At 49.8% G+C, this 22301-nt stretch overlaps 1 protein-coding gene and 1 pseudogene across 2 annotated transcripts in view; both read left to right on the forward strand.

Moving 5' to 3' along the window:
* Window positions 1-22301, forward strand: part of REV3L (REV3 like, DNA directed polymerase zeta catalytic subunit) — a 1049196-nt gene that overhangs the window by 140726 nt on the left and 886169 nt on the right. The gene's annotated exons all lie outside the window — the stretch shown is intronic.
* On the forward strand, window positions 1210-19847 carry LOC147708678 (coiled-coil domain-containing protein 43 pseudogene; annotated as a pseudogene).

Genomic DNA, 22301 nt, shown 5'->3' on the forward strand with positions numbered 1-22301 from the left:
TATCTGATTGACATTGACCCTGGGCGCATAAAACTGAAGCGCTCAGGTGCGAGGCAATCAGTGACGCTACCCCTCGTCACTGAGGGGAGGGCCTCAGTGACTTTGCTGAGATGTGAAGGTCATGCCCAAAGGAGCTGTGACTTCCTCAGCCCAGCAAAGTTCTGCTCAGGCAGCCAGGAGTCTGCACATTTAGTGCATGTCTGACTCCTCGCTGCCTGACCTGAAAATGAACAGTGTCTGTCAGGCTGACCTTTTTCACCCTACAGACACTGTCCGTGAGGGGCAAAATGTGGGAGGGTGTGGCTTCTCAGCCCCAATGAATCGGCTGTGGCTGTTGACCCTGCTCCTCATGGAAGCAGTCCACCCAGAACTGCCAGACAAGACCTCTTTCAGAAGGGAACACAAGGTACCCCGAAAAGTTTTTCTGCCTTGTTAGTCGAGGTATAGATTGGGCCCCATGGTACAGAAGGCCAGGGACCAACTCCTGGGCATACCTTTTGCCACATGTGTTGTAACCTCAATCACACAAAAGGTGATGGGACGAATGCTTGCAAAAAGCCTAACCACAGTCAATCGCTCGAGGTCGAATTGGGTCGGAATGCTACCCCGAGTAATTGACAGTGGTTAGATTGTGTCCAAATTTAAAGAGGCCATCCAGTGTAGAGAAAGACAGTTCTCTTTACTCAGACCTGCATTGCTTACAGTGACCAACAATAGCCATTTTTAAATGTTCTTTTTAGGTCTCGCACTGCGAACCGATCGCAAAGCGATCGTCGCTGCGAGACTGTATTGCAATCATTTCTGCTTACAAGGAGCCAAGGGAGACAGGCGACAAGAGATGTGCACACGCGCGTTAACGGATTAGGTCGCGCGCGCTTCCTATCTCCCATGGCTCCTTGTAAGCAGACACACAGGCAGAAACTGGAATTCCTCATGTCGCAGGTAGCGACACACAATCGAAATGACGAGCACTCTTCGTTATCACTAACCTTTCATGTGACGGCTTAACTTTCCCTGCCGGTTTTGTGCGTCTACGTCCAAGCGATAGTGAATGCGTGCTAGGACGCGCGCACGCGCTCCGGTTTTCACACTTCCGTGTAGTGCGGCGCGCGCATGAAGTATGCTATGTCGCTGGCGCTGCCTGACCATGGATGTGCGCATGTGCAGTTGCGGTTCCTAACAGGCACGGTTTCGAAGGAATAGGGTAACATGTCTCGCCGGGCCCTGAGGCGGCTGAAGGGTGAAGTGCGGGATCAGGAGCCACTCTGTTCTGGGGATCTGGTGCCGGGGCAAGCTGAGCAAGAGGATGAGGAGGAAGAAGCGGATGTCCCTGTACGGAGTAAACACAAGAAGGGCAAGAAACTTCTGCAAGAGAGAGGAGGCACCAACCTGTTCGAGCTGGTGAGAATATCCAGCACATTCCAGTCATGGGTTGAAGTGGTGCTACTGGATGGAAGAGGGGTCTGTCCCAGTCCACGTGGGGCTGATCACGACTGGGAAAAATGGGGACGTATACTGTAAGCTTGTATGTGGACTTGGCACTTTACATGAAGGGGCAACAATACGTGTCTAAAGGGATTGATAGCCCTCTGAGTAGGGGAACTGGTGGCAATAGGAGAACTAAAGTTGTCATTATACTTCATGAGGAGAAGCAATATGACAAAAGTTGGGACCAATGCTTTAAATTGACCGGTACTGCCCGTTACGGAGTACCTGCACTTTTATATTTTGAGAGGGAGAGTACCTGCACTTCCAACGAGAAATGCTATACTTTTGATTGGAGATTATTAGCACTTCTCAGAAACAAGCAGGTACTCGGGTATAGAGTACCTGCACTTTTGTTTTTCCATTTCATGTACTGGTTGGGACACCCTCGAGTTACCATATGTCAAGCTTGACTAGCTTATCCAGTTCTTGTTCAAACTTCGCATTGTGATATCTACATTTTAAAAGGGAATGAAAAACTACAGGGACCAAAATGCAAAGTAAAACCCAGTACTTAATGCCTTACTCATACCTATCATGGCGTTCTAAGAGAACTCTGAAGCAGCTTTTAGACGGCCATAATACTGACTGGAGAAGGTGTACAGTTGACCTCGCTCAGCATTGGTCGCTCCCCCAGGCTCCCTGAAATCTGGGTATTGTAGCGCTTTGCATTTCTTCTGGATATCGTAGCGCTTTGTATTTATTTGCCACCAGCTGTGTTTAGGTTGGGCTCTGCACTCCGATAGCGCTAATCAGCTGTAAGCTCCGCCCACATCGCTCGAGTGACTCGCTATTTTGCCTGCTGCGTTTTTTAAGGGTTACTATAATTTCTAACTGCTGCTCACACATTTAGAGGTGCCTCTGCCCACTCTTGCAATAACTTTCCCCACTTGTGCTGTGACGATTTCGTGGTGCTAGCGCTGTGTTGTTGCGGCCATTTTCTTTGTTTGTTATTGTGCCTGCAAGCCCGCCCCCCTCCCCGATCACACCTCCCTGCGGCCCCTCCCTCCCACGGATAACATAGAACGGACCCTCCTGATCGTCCGCTGTGACCAACCTGACCTCGCTCAGCATTGGTCGCTCCCCCAGGCTCCCTGAAATCTGGGTATTGTAGCGCTTTGCATTTCTTCTGGATATCGTAGCGCTTTGTATTTATTTGCCACCAGCTGTGTTTAGGTTGGGCTCTGCACTCCGATAGCGCTAATCAGCTGTAAGCTCCGCCCACATCGCTCGAGTGACTCGCTATTTTGCCTGCTGCGTTTTTTAAGGGTTACTATAATTTCTAACTGCTGCTCACACATTTAGAGGTGCCTCTGCCCACTCTTGCAATAACATTCCCCACTTGTGCTGTGACGATTTCGTGGTGCTAGCGCTGTGTTGTTGCGGCCATTTTCTTTGTTTGTTATCGTGCCTGCAAGCCCGCCCCCCTCCCCGATCACACCTCCCTGCGGCCCCTCCCTCGCTCCGCCCCCTCCTGTGTCCATTTATGACTAATGACCCAACGTGCAGCGTCCACGCGCTACGGCCGCGCCGAAGGTGCGCCAAAGGTAAGCCCGTCTACGCCCGTCCGCGCCTGGACCGCGCCCAGCGCCAGAGCCCCTGGTCCTCGTAAAGTCCACCCCTCCCGCATTACTTACGATGCCACCACCCTCCTAGCCCTCAACCCCGGCCGCTCCCTCAACTGCGTCCAAGCTGCTCCTGGACACACCCATGGACCCTTTTCCTGCTACTCCTGCAAGTTCGACGGCACCAAGAACAACTCCTCATCCACGAACACACAACAGATATCCGACCCCAACCACCTACAATGCATCCTGCTCAACACCCGCTCGGTCCACAGGCACGCCATTGACCTCTGGAATCTACTCGACACCATCTCTCCGGACGTCGCCTTCCTAACAGAAACATGGATGAATGCCTCTTCAGCCCCAGACATCACCATTGCCATCCCGCAAGGTTATAAGATCATTCGCAAGGACCGTACCGGCCACACAGGAGGAGGCATCGCTATCGTCCATAAGAAATCCATCCGCATCTCAACCAGCTCAGACGTCAACCTCGCCAACTCTGAACAACTTCACTTCCAGATCCACATCAACCCCAAGACCACACTCAGAGGCACCCTCCTTTACAGGCCACCAGGACCCCGCGCACAATTTAGTGAAGACATCACAGACTTCATCACTCCACACGCGCTCCCCTCCGAGGACTACATCCTTTTGGGAGACCTCAACTTTCACCTTGAAAAGAACAACGACGGCAACACCACCACCCTTTTGGACAACCTCGCAAACCTCGGACTGAAACAACTTGTCACTACCCCCACCCACATCGCAGGTCACACACTCGACCCTATCTTCACCTCCAGCAAGCATGTTTCCTTCAGCCACACCACAGCTCTCCTTTGGACTGACCACAGCTGCGTTCACTTCACCTACAACAAGCCCACATCCAACAACCACCCCCAACCCACTCTGCAAAGAAACTGGAACAAAATCACCATCGACCAGATCTCCTCATCACTTCTTCAAAAGCCCCCCGCCCACTCCTCAAACCCAGACCAAGCAGCCACCAACCTCACCCAATGGTTATCCAACAGCGCCGACATCCTAGCACCACTGAAAAAACGACAAATCAAACTAGGCAGCAAGAAGGCCTCCTGGTTCAACGATGACCTTAAGAAATCCAAGAAACTCTGTCGCTCCCGCGAGAAGGCCTGGAAAAAAGACCCAACCACCAGCACCAAGGACGCCTTCAAAAACGCCACCCGCATACACCACCAACTAATCCGAAATGCCAAGAAAGCAGCCTTCAAGGACCGTCTAGATAACAACGCCCACAACAGCAAGGAATTATTCAACATCGTCAAGGAATTTACCAACCCCTCAGCCAACTCCAACGACATCACCCCCTCTCAAGCCCTCTGCGACTCCCTAGCCTCATTCTTCCACAACAAAATTGCAGACATCCACAACAGCTTCGACAACCAACCCGGAGACCAACCCACCCAATCCCCTGCAGAATCCCCACCCCCCCTGAACATCCTCAATGACTGGGAGCCAATCTCCACTGAGGACACCGTCCGTCTGATGAACTCTATCCACTCAGGATCCCCCACAGACCCTTGCCCTCACCACATCTTTAACAAAGCAGACTCCATTATTGCACCGCACCTCCGAGACGTCATCAACTGCTCCCTCAACTCCGCAACCTTCCCGGAAAGCTGGAAACATGCCGAACTCAGCGCCCTCCTGAAGAAACCCACAGCTGACCCCACCGAACTCAAAAACTATCGCCCTATCTCACTCCTTCCATTCCCGGCCAAAGTCATCGAGAAAGCTGTCAACAACCAGCTCGCCGCATTCCTCGAAACCAACAAATCCCTCGACTCCTCACTGTCCGGCTTCCGAGCCAAGCACAGCACCGAAACCGCCCTCATCGCAGCAACAGACGACATTCGAACTCTACTGGACAATGGAGACACAGTCGCCCTCATCCTCCTCGACCTCTCCGCAGCCTTCGACACAGTCTGCCATAGCACCCTTCTACAGCGCCTCAAAAACATCGGAATACAAGGAAAAGCACTGGAATGGATCACCTCGTTCCTCTCCGGAAGAACCCAGAGAGTCCGCCTTCCACCATTCAAGTCAGAGGCTACTGAAGTCATCTGCGGCGTACCTCAAGGGTCCTCACTCAGTCCCACCCTCTTCAACGTTTACATGAGCCCCCTCGCGGCCATCGCACGCCAACATAACCTCAACATCATCTCCTACGCCGACGACACTCAACTGATCCTATCACTCACCAGAGACCCTAACACGGCCAAAACCAACCTACACGAAGGAATGAAAGAAGTAGCCGAATGGATGAAGCACAGCCGTCTGAAACTGAACTCAGACAAAACAGAAGTCCTCATCTTAGGTACCTCCCCCTCCGCCTGGGACGACTCTTGGTGGCCAGAGGCCCTTGGAAAAGCACCCATCCCGACGGACCACGCACGGAACCTGGGCGTCATCCTGGATTCCTCACTCTCGATGAACAGACAAGTCAACGCTGTTTCTTCATCTTGCTTCAACATTCTTCGCATGCTCAAAAAAACATTTCGCTGGATCCCTACCGAAACTAGAAAAACAGTCACCCACGCTCTGGTCACGAGCCGACTGGACTACGGAAACACCCTCTACGCCGGCACCACCGCAAAACTCCAGAAAAAACTACAACGCATCCAGAACGCCTCAGCCAGGCTCATATTAGACATCCCGCGTAAAGAACACATCTCTGTTCACCTGAAAAACCTCCACTGGCTCCCCGTCAATAAGAGGATCACTTTCCGGCTCCTAACCCACGCACACAAAGCACTCTACGAAATCGGACCCGAATGCCTCAACACACGACTATCCTTCTACACCGCCTCCCGCCAGCTTCGATCCTCCAACCAAGCCCTTGCCACTGTACCTCGCATCAACAAAACCACCATGGGAGGTATATCCTTCTCCTACCTAGCAGCTAAAACTTGGAACTCACTTCCCACTCACCTTCGCCTTACTCAGAACCACCTAGCATTCAGAAAGCAACTCAAAACGTGGATATTCGACAATTAACTCCCCACCCTTCTTCAAGCGCCTTGAGACCCTCTGGGTATGTAGCGCGCTATACAAATCTTTTGACTTGACTTGACTTGACTACAGTTGAGATCAAAAAAACACATTGTGGTCATACATATATCTATTGTAGAATTATTGAGCTTCTCGCCATTGAGAAAGCCACAGAAAAGTCCTATTCACATCTGCTTCTGAGGCACCTTTAAGTAATTGCTAGAGTGCTGCACAGTGAGGTGCAATATGGAAGGTGTTGGGTGAAGTGCCTCCAGTTTGTAAATATGCTCCGAGGGTCGTGCGGCCACTGCTTATTAGCATGAGGTGTTGGCAGTTGCAGAAAAGTAAGAGAAGAGTAGACACTGTTGTTTATGCGGATGCTGCCATTTTATTAGGTCTTAAGTGCTGGCTGCTTTAATTTTCTGATGTTGAAGATCTTTTGTGAACAATACCATTGTTATTTGTTATGTCAATACATTAAAGTCACGTAAATACAAAACCTGTTGCATTACAAATGCTATAGGTGTCGTGGCTCACTGGTTAGAGGCGGCAGACCCGAGAGCAGAGGACGGCCTGGGACCAGGGTTCGATTCCCGGCGCGGCAGGTTTCTGGACCAGGGTCAGCGGACTCGATAATTCTCTCGCCTCGGTGCCCACTCTGATCAGCGATCACACTCGGCAACTCTGGGCATTAGCTTGCCTCATCTTCACTAACGGCCCCACCAGACCGCCGGGGATGCCTGGTCTCACCCTGGAGATACCCATTAAGGGACCATCTCTCAGGGAAGCCAGGAAGGGTTTCGCAGCGGTCGAAGCGCCTTGGGACCCTACGGGTAAGTAGTGCGCTATATAAATGCCTATACATTTACATACATTTACATTTACATTTGCGAAAGTTATAACTATTGGCATTGTAAATGACAAAGCTATTAATTTAGCTATTTTCAAAACCAACACATAAATAAAAAAATTTGTCATTTACAAGACCAATAGCTCAAACTTTCCTAATGCGAGACCTATTGCATTGCAAATGCTTGTTTATTTTGTGTCTGCTTAGGTTTTGAGGTCTCTGTGGACGCAATTCTCCAAATGACCTTTAAATATGAAGTTTTGTGTTTAAAAATATTTTTTGCCTGTGGTATCTAAATTGCCATAATATTTTTCCCTAGCACATCCTGAGATTAAAGAAGTTCCCCTGCAATCTCAATTCCAGTAGTTAAGTGTTGTTCCACTACGTATTTGAAAAAGAGAGCATTGCCCAGTAGGTTTTCGACTTCATAAATACTAATCAAAGGTGGCATGTAAATAGAAGGGTAAGGGCAGCTTGTTCTCAGTTCTGCAAACATACGTAATCTGTGAGCAAGAATATTTTCACAGGGGAATTGTCCTTCCTGAAATGGCCCATGCTTGGAGATAGTTTTACTGCCACAGTTCCAGAGCAGGGATCTTTTGTGGAGAGGTACTCTTGGAAAGATAAGATGCGCCCTTTTCCAGCAGTGTATCTTCCACCTAAATCTGCGCTCTGGGTGCATCAGTCTTGGTCCTTATCTTAGGTAGAAAAAGTCAGCAAACTCCCCTCCTGCCACCTCAATGCGACCCCCGCCAACAACAATGCGACCTCTGCCAACCACATTGCGACCCCCCCACCGCCAAGGGAGGGAAATCTTTAATGATCCATTGGGGGGTGGGGGTGGTTGAAATAAGTCGTATGCCAGGGGCGCTTACCCTTTTACTCTCTTAAGCCTTGTGGTCTTGCCTCTTACCTGGAGCAGAAAGACGGAGTGCAACTTTGAATTTTGTTGGATTCAGACCATGTGCCGTTGTGAGGACATGAGTACAGCCCATTATAATGTGCCTAGTGGGCTTTCAAGTGTCTGCAGGTAATCGAGAAAAGGGGAGGTAAATTGACATTCCAATGTGAAAATGAGTGGGGAGGTCTATTTAACTTTAAGGTGTTGGTACTATGCTGTGGGGGCAAAGAGTCATGAGGGAATTCATTCCATCTCCCTACTGTTTAGTGGGTTTTCCCCATTCCCTCCGCTCACTGAAGGGGAAAATACTCCCCATTGATGCAGGGTTAGGTGGGTTAGGTGGAGCAAGGTCCCGAGGGGCTGATTAGAGGGAGTAGTCTACCTTATCAGCTCCAGGGGGTAGGGCTTGTGATACTTATCAGTGGAATCCTCTTGTATGCATGGGGCCTTACCCATTTTTTATTGCTGGTGGTCCAGTGGAAGGATTGCAGGTCCTGTATTGTGTTCCTGCCACAATCCACGATCAAAAATGCTCTCCGGAAAGGGCACGCTTGGAAACGGGGGAGTGTCCCATTTCCAGCAGTGCCTGCTGCTTCCTGCATGAAAAAAGTAGCATAATGTAGCCTTTGCCTGCTGATGCTGTTTAGTTTCTTATTGGAAATGTAGATACAAGCGTCTGCCAAGAGCATTTATGATGTTGGCATGCAGCATCTTTAGCCTCTTGCTGATGGGCCCATGTGTAGTAAGAAAAACCCTTCAGCTACTTCACCAAGTAGGGGCGCACAGAGCAAAATAACTTGGTGTGAGCACCAAAGAGTTTCCTATAAACCCTATAAAGCTTTTACAGGGTTTAATAATGTTATCAATGCTTAAAAATCTTACATTTGGTGTTAATTGTTAATGCGACTATTACAGCATAATCAGACGTGTTCCCCAAAGCCGTACAAAAGGGGGTGGTGATGGACGGAGCATCTGAATCAATCAAACACTCACACCCAGTCAAAAGATCTGGGTTTAATCCATCACTGTTCTTTAGCCCACTCTGCCACCCCAGTTCAGACATGGCCATATGCAAATCAGTCTGACCCTGTGCCTCATGGGAACAGTCCAGCCCGAACTGCCAAGCCATGTCTTCCCTGGACTGGAAACAAGCTTCCGAGGACCGGTTTCTGGCATTCCAGCCGCCTTCAGCCCGGCTTGCTTGAATCCAGTGGCAAAGTGAGCAAGGGACTCACGTCTGAGCATAACCTGCCACACAGAAATCTGGCAACTGGACAAACACATTCCCTTTGTGCCTTTCCCACCCGCCCCCTCCAATCCCCATGTGGCTTGCTTGCTCCGTCCCACCCGCCCCCCTCCTGCCCAGTGTGGCTTATTCTCCCTCGCCACTTCCTCCTCTCTCCACTCCATCTGCATAGGGTCTTCTCACTCCTTCCCCAGGGCAGCCCGGTTCCAGGTCTGTCTGCCCCCGAGTGTTCACAGTTTTCAAAATCTCCTTCCTTTATTCGGCCAATTGATACCTGCGCATCCCCTGGGCTTCCACCCTTCTAGGGGCCTGCCCTTCTGCCCCTGCTCAGATTGTGTCTTTCTTCTCCCAGGTCTCCAGTCTCCGCTTTCTTTCTGACTACCATGCCGTTGCTATTCTGCGTCAGGCTAGGGCCAAATCTATTAATCTAGAGTACACTTTTTGCTCTGTGAGTCTGGGATAGCTCCCCAAGACACTGGTCTGTATTGTACAGGGAAGCATGTGCCTCAACGTGGTCTGAAGCCTCTGCAAAACCGCAGCACAGAAAGTCTGCAGTGCATGGCATGCCTTAGTCATGTGGCTGAAGTCTGTGTCAGGTGCTCGACAGCGATTATGGCCTCGGCCCCTTCATATATTAGCCGTAGTCTATGTGCGGTGAGGTATGTCATATGTAGTTAATTGAACTGTACATATTTCAGCCATGTATTACATGAGACTGTTTTGGGGTGGGTTATCACCCACTCCCATTTACTGTTTGTAATGTCATGGCACAGGATTGTTTCCCAGCGTGTTTTTATGGTCACCAGCAGTCTCCTCCCTATCTCATTCAGCGCTCAGTAGAACCATGTCACCAAGTGCCAGGCGGTGCCCATAGAGAGGAGGAGTTTGAGTACCATGTAGGGTGAGGATTCGTCCTGACCCCCGTCCCACAGACCTATGAACGTCTGCACCATTGCTTCAAATGTTCGGTATTAACCTCTTGGCAAGGCGTGAGTATCAGACCAGTACTCCAGTGGGACGAGAACTCCCTGCAGAAAACAATCTCCCACCTTCGTGAGCTCTGCCTCTGTCCATTCTGAAAGTTGGGCAGGAGTGAAAAAGGTAACGGGGTCTCCATGAGGGTGGCCCACCAGCAGTACAACAGGGGCGTGCAAGGGGGCTCTCCGGGTTCGCACAATGCAGCAACACCAACTCTGCAACACTACGTGTAACGGTACACTAGGCTGTGGGAGGCTGGGCGTAGTAAGTGGGCTAGCAGAAGTCCCCGATGTGGGATCTGTCCAAGAAGTCAAAGACGTGTGTGCGTCATCTAGCAATTTGGTCACGCATTGCAGCTGCACCGCTAAATAATAGAGTTCGAAATCTAGAGCTCCCAAACCCCCATCTGGAGTACTTGCATTGTAATGTGTGACGGACTATTTGAAATCTCAAAAGTACACTGAATCCTCACACTTAAAAGTTCTTATCTCTTAGATACATTGGATACTGAAAAGACATTTTCTTTTTTCTTCGGAGCAGGTTTCACATTTTTTTGTCCGGAGTCCAAATTCAACACAGACCTGTTGCCTTGTCAGTGCTTTCTCACTTGATCTTACAGTTAGGATAGTGTGTCCACTGATCCTTGCTGATACATCATGTAGTCTGCCGTGATTCCAACTTAATACTTCCCCCAGAATGTGTGTGGGTGACAGTAAGTGTGTTTGAGTGTGAAGCATCACCTGTTTACTTGAGGATTTGGTGTTCTCTCAGACTAGGACTCCTCGGTGCATGCGCAGCCCTAAGCTGTTAGGTTGCTCTCATGGCCAGCACAGGTATTCATTTAGCCATCTTCTGAATCCCCTACATGTTCTGTACTTCTCACTCCTTTTTAGGTTTTGCCTCGCCGAAGATGCGCTCTGCGCATCTTTTCGGCGCAGGCGAAAACCTGATGATAACTGTAGTGTGGCTTGGTTCGGCCCTCGTCCTTGATTGGCTGGCTCCGTAAACGGAGCCTTGCCATTGGACGAGGGGCCTGTCCGTCAATGCCGGACCAGACACGGGGGCGTTCCCGACATTCTTTGGCTTTTGCCGACGTCACGGGACGCCGGGAACGCCCCCGTGTCTGGTCCGGCATTGCCTGCACTTCTGCGAGGCTCCCGAGCGAAGGAGGAGCCCCGGGGAAAGAGCAAGTCCCGCCTCGGCCCCGGAACGAAGTCCAGGTGAGTGCTTTGTTTGCTGGTTTTCGTGATGTACTATGAATTTCCAGACTACATCCTGGAGTTTGTCTGTAAAGCGCACTGACATCTGAGCGCAAGGTATGCGATATAAAAATAAATCACAAAGGTGTCTATTTTATGACCACTGAAAATCGTGAGTAAATGTGTTTATTGCATATTTAAATGTTTGTGTTCGCAAAAAGCGTGATTTATATTAACCTATTTACAAAACTGAACGCTATGGAAAGGAGTTCCACGTTGCAGTTCGGTTTGAATTTATTTTTCAGGAAGTGTCATTGGCGTGCCTACATCCCTCAGCTGGCACTCACACGGGGACATTACCACAGCAACAACTTGGGGCTTCGGATGATAATAATTGCAAAGGCGCTGCATTGCCCTGTAGGGAGATGTTGCATCCAGCAAACACATGTAGCGGGCCCTCGTGACGCGGGCGGCCCAGGAGGGCGGAGAGGGAAGGGAGGGGAGGGGAGGGGAGGGGGCGTGCCCAGGGAGGGCTGCCACCACCGCCGCAGCTGAGGCACGGGCATGACAGCAGGATTGCTATCTGGCCTGTAATTGCATCGGCGCGCGGACTCTGCAGGGCGCGTGCGGGCGCTCGAGACGCGGTGTCTGCAGCCTGCCAGCGCGTGCAGGGCGGCGATAAGGGCAGCGCGGCTGCGGGGGCATGCCAGCCGCTGCGGGGCTGCAGTCATGTTCTACAACTGCGTGAAAGGTCAAACGTGAGTACCGGTACCTGCAAGCCGTTCTGGGATTGGATGGGCTCAGTAAAGTGTAGTTTGGTGTATTTAGAAGTGGTCTGTAGTTTGGTGTATTTAGAAGTGGTCTGCTAATGAGCCTAAAAGTACAGAGGGCGAGGCGCAACGGGTCTCCAAAAAGTTCACGAACCGTATTTTACTTGTAGCAGAATTGGTAAACTATTAACTCGCGCTTTTTTTTTTAAACTTTTAACCCACGTTTAAGAATAAGTCACGTTATTTATAAAAAATGTATATTGTAATCCGTCAACGGATAATGGAAATTGCATATATCCCATGTCAGTAAAACTAGTTTGGGTCGCGGAGATCAGTTAAAAGTTTTGCAAATATGCCATTGTGTTGTGTGTTTCTTTCTATCAGCTTGATGTATCTGCAGTTTTGCTGTAAACTAGTGGATCAGAGTTTCACGTTCAAATGTAGCTGTTTTGTGCAGGCAGGCACACGTGTTAGCATGGATGCTTTGGTATTTATTGCTAATTGGTTTTATAATGATACGGGGAGTTCATTCAGTCCCATGTTGATGTGCTCTTTGCATTCTGGGACTTGTAGTTTTCTTACTCAACTAAGCGCATAGAATTAACCTAGCTTGGAAGAGTTACTCCCGCTGGCATATAGCGCTTGGCAGAAGCTGGCATGTTAGCGCTTGCTGTCTGTCACACGCATTCATCTAGCGAGTGGGAGCTCTTGGCTGTATAGAAGTGGACTGTACAGATGTATATTACCAGAAAGAGTGCCGTTGTCTCATTTGTACAGCTGATAAACACGGTTAACAAGAAAGTAGTGACGCGTGTCTGCAGCCTGCCAGCGCGTGCAGGGCGGCGATAAGGGCAGCGCGGCTGCGGGGGCATGCCAGCCGCTGCGGGGCTGCAGTCATGTTCTACAACTGCGTGAAAGGTCAAACGTGAGTACCGGTACCTGCAAGCCGTTCTGGGATTGGATGGGCTCAGTAAAGTGTAGTTTGGTGTATTTAGAAGTGGTCTGCTAATGAGCCTAAAAGTACAGAGGGCGAGGCGCAACGGGTCTCCAAAAAGTTCACGAACCGTATTTTACTTGTAGCAGAATTGGTAAACTATTAACTCGCGCTTTTTTTTTTAACTTTTAACCCACGTTTAAGAATAAGTCACGTTATTTATAAAAAATGTATATTGTAATCCGTCAACGGATAATGGAAATTGCATATATCCCATGTCAGTAAAACTAGTTTGGGTCGCGGAGATCAGTTAAAAGTTTTGCAAATATGCCATTGTGTTGTGTGTTTCTTTCTATCAGCTTGATGTATCTGCAGTTTTGCTGTAAACTAGTGGATCAGAGTTTCACGTTCAAATGTAGCTGTTTTGTGCAGGCAGGCACACGTGTTAGCATGGATGCTTTGGTATTTATTGCTAATTGGTTTTATAATGATACGGGGAGTTCATTCAGTCCCATGTTGATGTGCTCTTTGCATTCTGGGACTTGTAGTTTTCTTACTCAACTAAGCGCATAGAATTAACCTAGCTTGGAAGAGTTACTCCCGCTGGCATATAGCGCTTGGCAGAAGCTGGCATGTTAGCGCTTGCTGTCTGTCACACGCATTCATCTAGCGAGTGGGAGCTCTTGGCTGTATAGAAGTGGACTGTACAGATGTATATTACCAGAAAGAGTGCCGTTGTCTCATTTGTACAGCTGATAAACACGGTTAACAAGAAAGTAGTGACGCCACAGTTGTCATGTCACTCGTTGAGGGCAGAAGTCCCTCAGATTCTGCTTGTTTACTCAACCCTTCTGCCAGGCAGTGCTGGACTGTGTACAGAACGCACAAGCACACACTGCCAGCCAGCGTGCCATTTAGGGGCTAACATTGCACACGCTGGAAGCTCCCCGCAGACTCCCCTCCCCCTGGTCTCCGTTGTTCCCACCCCCTCTCCTGCTCGCAGCATCTCCCGTCCCCGTTCCCGCCCCCCTCCCACTGGTGACCGTGCTTTCCTGTTGTCTCAGCCAGGCCCGCTCCCCGCAGACTCCCCTCCCCCTGGTCTCCGTTGTTCCCACCCCCTCTCCTGCTCGCAGCGTCTCCCGTCCCCGTTGATGGCCGCAGCCCCCCCTTCAGGCCTCGGCAGTCCCCCGGAGCTGAAGCCAAGCGGGGGACCCGAGGAGCCGGGCGAGGTGGCCGCAGACAGCGGGCCGGAAAGTGGCCCCGACGAAGAAGAGGCCTCTCCTCCCGGCGGCGGAGAGCCGGCCGCCCCCGAAAGCTACGGACCCACCAGCCCCCCGGAGCCTATCAGCCTGGTGGTTATGGTGCGCCCTACCGAGAGCCCCCAGAATCTTACTACCCGGCATACCCTCCCTATCCAGGCCGGGCCTACCCGCCCTACCCTCGCGCTAAGCCCTACCCTGGAGGCCCCCAGCGCTTCCTAGGGGGCTCTCCCACCGCCACCCCGACTCTGAACCAGTTGCTGACCGCGCCCGCCCGCGCTTACCCCGGCTACCCTCCCGAAGGTCCTGACGGAGCCCCGGCCCCGCAATATGGAGGTCCACCTGGAGCTGGAGGCTGGGGGGCCGCACAGCAGAGAGGACACCATGGACCTGCCAGTCCCGGCAGCAGCGGGCAGCCCTTGCCCAGGACTCCGCAGGTAAGAGAACTGGAAAGTGGGGCAAAACATGCGATTTCTAGAGCCCTGTGCTTCCAAGGGAAGGTATGGTTGGCAAGAGGAACGGGGGTGGGAGGTGGTATGGGACGAAGAGTCTCCGGCATCAGGTAGAGGTTGGTGTTTGAAAGGGGTCCTATTCTTGTCACCAGGTCGTGAGTCTAATGAAGGACAGGCAGTAGTTGAGAATCATGAAACCTCTTGAAAATGTGTTACTTGGTATGTACAGGGTCAGTTGTCATCAAGGGGACGGGACGGTCCTTCAATTGCGCTGTCAGTTGGTTGTGTCCGCGTACATGGTATCAGTTGGTTGGTGGGGCCAACTATTTGGGGCTGGTATGCACTGATATATATTTAATCAAATAATGGGCAGATTTGAGACATGGAGTCCTGTGTTCATAGAACAGGGTAGGCAGGTTATTTTTTTTCCAGCTATGTTGAAGCTTTTATTCTACTATGTCTAAAGTTTAGATTTTATACTTTATAAATTACCAGCTGTAACCATTTTGGTGCCGTTATGTGACTTTGAGGTAATGTTTTGCATAGATATTACTACCAGTGATGGTGTTAAGGTCACTTAATGTACACAGGCCTGCAGCAGGGTGCCAAGCGGCATTAGGTCGATAGGATTTTAAACGAAAGCTCCCTGGTGGTTTAGGGTTGTGCACATGAGTGTTTGCTGGGGTGTCCTTAGTGCTTGTGCTTAATAGAATGTAGCTAATATGTTCACGCACGGGCGTCCCGGCGTGGGGGTACAGAGCTTGCCTGCTTGTGCCTCCGTGTGCCCCTGTTGCCTGCTTGTGCTTCCGTTTTCGTGCCCCTGTTGCCTGTTTGTGCCTCCGTTTTCGTGCCCCTGTTGCCTGCTTGTGCCTCCGTTTTCGTGCCCCTGTTGCCCGCTTGTGCCTCCGTTTTCGTGCCCCTGTTGCGTGTGCCCCTGTTGTCTGCTTGTGCCTCTGTGTGCCCCTGTTGCCTGCTTGTGCCTCTGTGTGCCCCTGTTGCCTGCTTGTGCCTCTGTGTGCCCCTGTTGCCTGCTTGTGCCTCTGTGTGCCCCTGTTGCCTGCTTGTGCCTCTGTGTGCCCCTGTTGCCTGCTTGTGCCTCTGTGTGCCCCTGTTGCCTGCTTGTGCCTCCTTGTGCCCCTGTTGCCTGCTTGTGCTGTGTTGGTGTGTGTGGAGGGCTCTGTGTGGCTGTGTGTGTAGGAAGCTTTGTGTGGCTGTGTGTGTGGGGGGCTCTGTGTGGCTGTGTGTGGGGGGCTGTGTGTGTGGGGGGCTGTGTGTGGCTGTGTGTGGGGGGCTCTGTGTGTGTTTGTGTGTGTCATTTGCGATAGATAAAGCTAGTGGCATTGTAAATGACAATGCCATTTATTTATGTTAAAAAAAAACATAAATAAAAATAATGTCAAGAGCAATGCCAATAGCTCTAACTTTAACAAAGGCAAAACCATTGCATTGTAAATGCTTGTTATTATCCTCTCTGGTCCTTCCCTTGTAGCCAGATTTGTGCGAGTCTGGTATTTGTGCGGGTCGGTTTCTAGAGGTGGGCATGCACAATGGGAGGAAGCATCATCAGATTTCACACCGATGAGTTGATGTTGCTGGCCAGCACCCCCTCTCTAAATACTGTTTCAGCACCATTACCGTGGTGTAGATTTAGTGTTTCCCGTAAAAATCTGCAGCCAGGGAGATAGATGGAGGATATTGGGAGTGGTATATGGGAGCCAACTTTGGCCGCACCTCCCAACCCCTCGAGTTGAGGCCAGAAAAAACATATAGTTTATTTTTGGCTTTCTCATTTTTTCTCATTTTTCGATCTTATTTGTGTATTCGACTTCCACAATTGTATGTTTTCCTCTGTTGAAGAACGACCCATAATCATACTGGTTCATGAGTAAGTTTCTCCGAGGTACGGTCATGGATTTTACAGGGATTCAAGACAATTTAAATAAGTTCGGTATAATAAATGAACCCTCTCTGCCCAAAGAACATATTGTAAACGAAAGAAATCCGAAATGTTGTGAAATGTAGAATGCTTTTACTGTTTCCTTGGTTACTTTGCTGCAATTATCATATTTTCCTGAAGGGTTGTCGCCGAATTTCAGTTTGAAATACTGCTTTTCACCGCATGTGTGAATTCCCATGGCTGCACTTAAGCATTATCTCGTCTTTCAAGTTGTACTCGGACTCTTGGAAAGAAGGGATAAAACACGGAGTAGGCCTGAATTCATAATAGCAAGAACACATCCTTCAACGGGATAAGAGCGTGGTTTTGCTTGACCTCGTTGAGAACTGCAAAATGGAAGGCCAGTGACAAACCCCTCCTTCATTGGTACATCTTTTCTCCAGGATCTTGCTTGTCCATCTCAAAGTGTCAGGTTGGTGAATCGCAGAATACTTCAAAGCCTTTCTCAGTCAAGCTTTTGGTTGCCAACTCGTTAGGAGGGAATGATAGCTACAGCAGGCCTTAATGACATTAAAAGAGGTTCTGCAGCCTCGAGTCCTTTACCTCGATTATTTGTTGTAAAACAATGGCTGAGAGGATTGCGTTGGAAGGGTGATATACTGTCACCTCACAATGACAATTAGATATGGGATGTTATTAACACAGATCTTCCAAGCAGATCTCTCCACCATGTCTCGCTCCTACCTTTGCCTGCTTAGGAGCATGAGCTTTAAACAGAATATCTTGAAATGGACAACCCAGTGCTGTGACCTACTACTTAGACAATGATGATGAGAAATACAATAAAGAGACATGCAGAGCTGTTCAAGGCTTCTAGCTTATTGAAAACAATAAACTGCGTGCCTCTTTCTCACTTCGCCGTCCATCAAGCTGCTAAGCACTGGATTGCATAACATAATAACTGGACATTAGTGCTCATCAGACACAACAAGGATTAGGATCAGAACAAAGCCAACACACTTCCAACCATAGACCCTTCATTGTGTAGCGTGCTACCCATGTAGGTAAGCACTTGTTTCATTACAATGCTGTTCAATCAATAGTCAAGAGACTAAATTGCTGCAATAAAACCAGTCTTTGAATCTTTTGGGGGAAAGTATAGGTAATGTACAGGATGTTAAAATCTTGCAAACTAGGTCCTCCGTCACAGTCTGAGCAGTTGCTGCCCGTAGGATACAACTGAAGGGGAAGACACTTCACTCTTTCGACAATATATTTTCTCTCCTGCCAATGGTAGATCTTTAATCACTACTCTCCAGCTTGTATTTGGCATTTTTAGGTCTCGCGACCTATCAATGCGCGCAAGCGCATTGAGCGGAGCGAGAATTCAAGTGCTCAAAATGCTCGTGAAACCAAGGGTTTAGTTCCTGTGGTTTTCATTAAGTTCACGTGAATCACGTGACCAAACAAGCACGCGCATCAGCCTCCCTCCCTCCTAATTGCATTTTTTCACGGCCGCACAGCACATCAAAGGGCTTCTCCCAGCGTGTGCTGTGCGGCTTCTCCTCCCCTAAGTATTCATGGCTGGCCGGCCGGCCGTACTTTCAGTTTCCCCGCCACTCATCTTCTCTGCCATGTGTTGCTGTCTCCTTCGTGTACTTCTTCCTGTGTTGCTGTCTCCCTCGTGCTTTTCCCCCACCACTCGTGTTGCTCTCTCCCTTGTTTTTGTTAAAGGTCTTGAAGAACTGCATACACTGTCTAAGTAGGTCCTAACAAGCACTCTCTGTCCCCTAACTAGACAGATTTGCATATGCTTCCCTCAACTGTTCAAAGCCCAGCCTTCCACATACATGTTACAGAGGCTACATTAGCAAACAGCAGTGTGAAAGCTACTGTCCCTCCGCTGATCAGACGTTTGCATCTATGCTAGTACCTTAGTCAGACCCTCCAGGATATCGCGATTTCGCGATTTGCCGCGAAATCGGCACTTTTGTGAAAATGCCGCGATTTTTACAAAAGTGCCCGCGAAATCGGCACTTCTGTAGAAATCGCAGCATTTTTACAAAAGATAATGTATGCCGCTATATCCTGGGGGTCTGCTTAATTTACCGCTAAGTGTTAAATGGCCTCTGGCAGTCGTGGGAAGTTTTGGGTGAGATATGGCCGCTTCAGCCGGGCGAGCAATGCATTGGGGCATGTGCCCCCCCCCCCTGTGATGGTCCATTGCCTGGAAGTTAAGGCCCAGCTCCCCCGCTGCTAATGGGCGCCGGTTTAAAACAGCCTGCTTAATTCTCATTGTTATGATTACCCGCGCTAAAAGCCTGTTAAATACCACTTCACTTTATTCAGATGAGGATGGAGCGCTCCTCGCCAGGAGCTGTATATTTTAATCCCATTGTGGCTGCCAAGGTTTGCGAGCAAACCGTCCTCCAGCCAGGACCCTCTGATGGATTTATTGGGCCCTGGGACCTGTTACCTCCAATTTCATATTTCTCATTTTCAAATAATTCAAGCCCTTATGATGCCAAACAAGAAATGAAAGTGTCAGAACCGGAGGCTCATAATACATATAAGTTCTAAGCCCGAGCATGCTTTCTGTATCCAGTGGCTGTCAACAGGTCATCCACTGCAAAGGCGGCGAGGCGGGCCGGCAGTCAGAGCACTGTCCCAGTGTGGAATGGAGTAGTCTGGCTTCCAGGAGTGGCTGGGACGGAGGCTAGACGCGCTTGAGATAGATAGCGCTGTGTACACGGCCTATATTCAGGGCCTGCTGCGGGAAGAGGAGAGCGACGAGGACAGGCTGGATGCATTGCAGAGCGTTCTGGGTGCCTTCTTGGAGGAAGTTTCCTTAGACGATGTTTGTCAAGAAATGTTCACAAAATGGTGTGAAGCAGAAAAATCATCACAATCTCAGGAGAAGAAAGAAAATGAGATCAAAGCGATTGCAAGCATGATGGAGAAGCAGGCCCAGATTGTAGTGAAACCGAAGGAAATTTCAGAGGAAGAGAATAGAGAAACAGAGGAAGGCTGCTGTCTTGGCACAGTACGCCAACATAACTGATGAAGAGGATGACGCGGATGAAGAGAAAGGAGCAGCTGCCACTGTGGCCATCCCTTTGGAAAAATCTCTCTTTAAAAATACAAATGTAGAAGATGTCCTCTGTGCAAGGTGGTTGGAAAAAGAATCCCTTCGAGAGGAATCCCAGAAGAAGAAGGAGCAGGACAAGCAACAGAGAGAGAAGGGACGCCTGTACTGCTGTTTTGCTGCCCTGGGCTGCTGACGGGCAGTCTTTTGCTTTTCGGGGGAAACAAAGTGTCTACATTGTAAGTAAAGCAAATATACATAGCTTCATGTTGTTAAATAACTAAAAAACGAAGATATTGGTGTTTGTTGTAGGAAAAATGGGCAAATAAAATGCCGCAAAATCGCCGCTAAATTTCCATATTTGTGCCGCGAAATTTCCATTTTTGTGCCGCTAAATTTGCTAATCCATGCCGCTATATCCTGGGGGGTCTCCTTAGTCTTGCTGTTCTTTTTTACCTTCACACGCCGGACAGGAGCAACATCTGCACAAATGACTGCGTCCCACTAGTATCTCACTCACAAAGAAGCCGCCTCGAGCCCTACTAGAATATCGCGAACAAAGCACCGCTCCGTACCAGCAGCTTCTCCATAGTGGACCCGGTCCCTCACACCCCTAACCCAGAGGGGAGCTCCGTGCCGTAGAGTCTTCATCATCATTGCCCCGTGAGCTCCTCGCCAACAGAGCATGGCCTGGTTTAAAAGTACCTCACACCTAGAACACAAGATCCTAGCGAGCCCAGATCACCCAAAGGACACTGGCCCCACGAGCCCATCATTTGCAGAGCACCCCCATATGAGAACCGTACCACCTTTCCCTCATATGCAAATCTTTTACACAGAATGTTTCCACATGGATCAGGCAAAGGAACACATATGCAGAAAACACTGAAACAAACCTGCACGTCCTCAGTCACAGTCAGTCGCATGATCACAAGTATACACGTACGGACAAAAGCACACATACTTACTTTCAAACTCCAATGCCCCCAAGCCCAGCCACACGTAGAAGCATGTAGTCAGTACTGTAGAAAAAGATAATTATTCCATACACGTGTGCCGACAGCCAAACACACAGCCCACACATTCGCCTAACCTCCAAACAAACATCGCCATACCATTCACACACAAACACTCAAGCAAGCGCACACACACCTACCGCACCACCCAGTACCAGCGCACACACACCTACCATACCACCCAGTACCAGCGCACACACCTACCGCACTACCCAGTACTCTGGTACACTCACTGACGCACGGAAAACAAGCTTCACCACTCAAGTAACTGCGGGATGGTCTTAGCTGAGGGGAGACACACCAGAACCGTGGGAAAAATTAGCGTGTGTGGGGGACGCGGTAGCCTCAACATTGGTACTCTCACCTCCTCCCACATGCTAAAACACAAGGATTACGGACCTGGAACTCTGCAGCAACCTCCCCCGCGCCCCAATTACCACCCCCACCCCCACTCCCACACCTATATAACACCAGAAATGTCACAAGGTAGCTCGGTAAATCCCATGGCAAGTAGACACCGTGGCCGAGTGGCCAATGCCACCTTTTCATACCCACATCTGCACATATCACGTCCCCCCCAGCAGAGCCAGCGAGGGAACAGAGCACTGGGGTTTGGGTCTGTGCATGCCCCGCTCCTCCTAGAGACGAGCAGAGCGATAGGTGCAGCGCGTGCCAGCGGCACATACCTGGGCTACACTGGCTCAGACCCCCGTGATGCCACTGCCACGACCCACCGCACACACCGAGCGTGACAGCGGTTTAGAGAGCCGGCGTTCCACGTAGTTGCCACCAGACATGCTGCACTGGGCGCTGCAGGGAGCTGTGCTAAGCCTTCAGGAGGGCAGGGACGACTAATTTTAAGTGATCTGGGAAAGGAAGGTAGAGCATCATGGAAAGCGCAACTAGTTTTTTGTTTTTGTTGGAACAGACTAGTTAAGTGCTTTCTTGACATATGCAGCTAATTATTTAACCTGTGAGTCATCAAAACTTCTCTGGTGTACCCCAGGCGCTACCTCTCAACATTTCAGGCTCGTTGAAATGATAAGCCTACCAGCCTGCAGTCACAACCAGGCGTGGACTTTCAACCTGACGTCTGTTTCTTAGCTGTGGAAATTGAAGGTGTTCTTAGAAACTTTTGTTGCACAACTTCTCTTGTTACTTGCTGGTCCATTTGGAAGCCTGTGAGCCTCTCTCTGCACTCACACTTCAAAGGAATCTGCTTCCCCGCCCCCCGCCACGCAATGCAGAGAGCTTGTTGTTTACAGACAACACCCCAGCTGCTTTTGATCCGGAATCCGCTCCCCCGCCCCCCTCTGCGCAATGCCAGAGCTTGTTGTCCAGCAGATCACTGCAAAGCTTTATCAAACACTGTCTTTGGCATCCTCTGGTCGCAGGCAAGGAGAATAAATGTAAAATCTGTAGTGTGACCGAACAGGCCACTGATCGGTTTACACTTTGTTGCAAGCACACACTTTAAGACGTTTTCAATGTATGGTAATGTGAAGATATATTCTCACTATTTCTTGGTGAATTAAGGAAGTGTAATGAATAAGTCATCTTAGATAAAGGACCTCCTTAACTCTCTCTATACCCCTCTCTCTACAACCCTCTCTCTACACCCCTCTCTTTCTACC

The sequence above is a fragment of the Lissotriton vulgaris genome, chromosome 6 (assembly GCF_964263255.1).
Source record: "Lissotriton vulgaris chromosome 6, aLisVul1.2, whole genome shotgun sequence".
Taxonomy (NCBI): domain Eukaryota; kingdom Metazoa; phylum Chordata; class Amphibia; order Caudata; family Salamandridae; genus Lissotriton; species Lissotriton vulgaris.